The sequence below is a fragment of the Crinia signifera genome, chromosome 8 (genome assembly GCF_055691185.1).
Source record: "Crinia signifera chromosome 8, ASM5569118v1, whole genome shotgun sequence".
NCBI classification, from domain to species: domain Eukaryota; kingdom Metazoa; phylum Chordata; class Amphibia; order Anura; family Myobatrachidae; genus Crinia; species Crinia signifera.
Genome location: NC_139224.1, coordinates 65,760,355 through 65,763,160, shown reverse-complemented (window position 1 = coordinate 65,763,160; position 2,806 = coordinate 65,760,355). Strand labels below are relative to the sequence as shown.

At 36.7% G+C, this 2,806-nt stretch overlaps 1 pseudogene; it reads left to right on the top strand.

Annotated features, from left to right (window-relative positions):
- Positions 1 to 216: 216 nt before the first annotated feature.
- LOC146026170 (GTP-binding protein Rhes pseudogene) lies at positions 217 to 2,274 on the top strand (annotated as a pseudogene).
- Positions 2,275 to 2,806: the final 532 nt, after the last annotated feature.

Here is a 2,806-nt window from a genome sequence, read left to right as displayed (position 1 = left end):
TATGGGGAAATTGCGGGCATCGCGTCGGTCGCGTCTGGGGCCATGTTAATGGCCGCGACCGACGCGATGCCCGCGCTTTTGCCTTTGACGGCAAAATGGACCTGATTTCAAAGGAAATCGGGTCCATCGTGGGCATCGTGTACCTTAACTTTAAGGTACAATTGGCAATTCTATCACCAGGAGCAGCTCCCTCTGTACCTTTGCAGAGACATATAAACACCAGCAATGGCACACAGACTTGCACTCCTACTGACCCCTTTCAGTACCCAAGTCACAGTTTTTTGCTTGAACAGAAATCCATGGATCATAGTACTGTAAGTGCGGCACAACACCGCACTTATTCGCACATGCAAAAACATTGCAGGAAATGGATTAGTGTTTTTTGTTGATCATGGAAACAGCATATTAATGGTTACATCTTTTCGTCCTACAGGTGATGTGTTCATACTTGTCTTCAGCATTGATAACAGAGACTCATTTGATGAAGTGAAAAGACTGAGAAAGCAGATCTTAGAAGTAAAATCATGTGTCAAGAATAAATCAAAAGAAACTGGAGAATTTCCCATGATGATCTGTGGAAACAAAAGTGATTATGGGGAGCACCACCGCAAGGTGCGAGCTGAAGAAGCGGAGCGTCTTGTCTCCAGTGATGAAAACTGTGCTTACTTTGAAATTTCTGCAAAGAAGAATGTAAACGTGGACAAAATGTTCCAAATTCTTTTCAGCATGGCTAAGCTCCCAAATGAAATGAGTCCGGCTCTTCATCGGAAAATATCTATGCAGTATGGAGATGCCTTTCAACAGAAATCTTTCAGATTGCGAAGGCTCAAGCAAATGGATGCTTATGGCATGGTCTCACCTTCCGCTAGACGTCCCAGTGTCAAAAGTGATCTCAAATACATTAAAGCAAAAGTACTTGGAGGGCAGGGCCGTGAAAGAGAAAAGTGTGCTATCCAGTAAGAACTTTTGTAGACATTGGGGTCTCTCAAGTGCCTTGGGGCTTGATAGAATCCAGGAGAAGCTGCATCTAAAGCTCATATTCTGCTTTATGTTGGAAAAATGTCTCTTTTGGAAGTTTTGTATATATGACTCAGGCTTGATGGCCATATCTTTGAGAGCTCAGATCTTTGGAATATAATTTAATTGTGGACAGAAAAATATGATATATATACTGTATAATACAAGGAACACAATTATATCAATGTACTGTACATTGACAAAGACTGTAAACATAGTATGGAAATTGCCAAATTTAAAGACCAGGAAAAATGGTCCATTTCGATCTTTTTGTTAAATAATAAAGAATGTGCTTAGTGGGCATTTGTGCAAACATATAGAAGATTGTGTTACTACTATTAAACTGGAGAATAACTTCCAGTGTAATATAATTAATGCACCCACTTGATTTTCTTTGAAAGTTTCAAATACTTGTTTCAATGGAAAAAAATTAAATGAACAGATAATGCAAAGAGCGTTAGAGCACATTATTACATTCTCTTATATGGGAAATCATCATGGCCTTTATGGCTTTAGGGGATGTAAATTGCTTTAGTATTTACCATCAACTGCATTTTGCTTGTTAGTGAATATGTATATATTTTATGCAGTATCATGTCAAGATACTGGGAAATATCCTCGCAAAATTATTTTCATATATGTTATGTCATTTATGCTTGTTTGACATTTTTAAGCAGTGGTCTATTATATTGCATTGTACAGTTTAACTTATCTGAACCATTGTGGAGCAGGGTATGTCACATAATTCACAGAGCAATCCTTATCAGCAGGCCATCATGCAAATACTTATAACAATTTGATTAACTTTTAAGTGCAAATGTAATTTTAAATATTTGCACAAATTTGACTCAGTTGAATGGTGAAATGATTCAGAAAAAAGCAAATGGTTTTGACAATACAACTCTTCGGGGGTGCATGGTGATGCCGCGCGGGAGTCCCGCTTTTCATTTTAAAACTTTTGGAAGGTATGCAATTGCTATAACCCATTTTCCTATGCTGTCGGGTATACTGTACGGACTGCCAGGGAATCAAGTTTTTATTTCTAGCAACCAGTATTCTGTTGAAGAAGATCTTAAAAAACATACTATACAGTATATTGTATTATACAGTACTATTAGATAAAGCTGTATAATTAATATTTTCTAAATTGAATACATTTCAGTTTATTTTACTGTATATAACACAAATGACCTTTTGTACAGCCCTCTTAAGCATTTAATGGTATATTCTTGAATAAATGGTATCTCTTTTTGGAAATATTGATTTTGTCTATTTATACATTTGTTTGACTAAAACATAAATGAGTGTATGTATGAAATGATTATTGAATGATATTACATCATTAATGTGAAGAAAAATACATTAACCTACTACATATCATTTAATAGTGGGTGTCATTGAAACAAATATAGAATTTTCCCTGAATATGAAATGCAAATACCATATATACCCGACTATAAGCCTACTTTTTTAGAACATTTTTTATGCTGAAAAAGCCACCCCTCGGCTTATACTCGAGTGAGGGTCCCGCTTGAGTCAATAAGTTTTCCCAGTTTTTTGTTGTAAAATTAGGGTCGACTTATACTCGAGTATATACGGTAATAGTTCTTTGTTTTCAATAGCTGATGTCGTATACTCTAGCACTGCTTATAAAACTAGTCCTCTCTCTGTCGTGTCTCTCATGTCATGTGTGTTTATTAGAGATGTGCAGGTTCTGTTTTACGATATTTGAACCCACCCAAATTTTGCTTACCCAAGTACATCCAAGCCGGGGCTGGGGTTTTCCCAC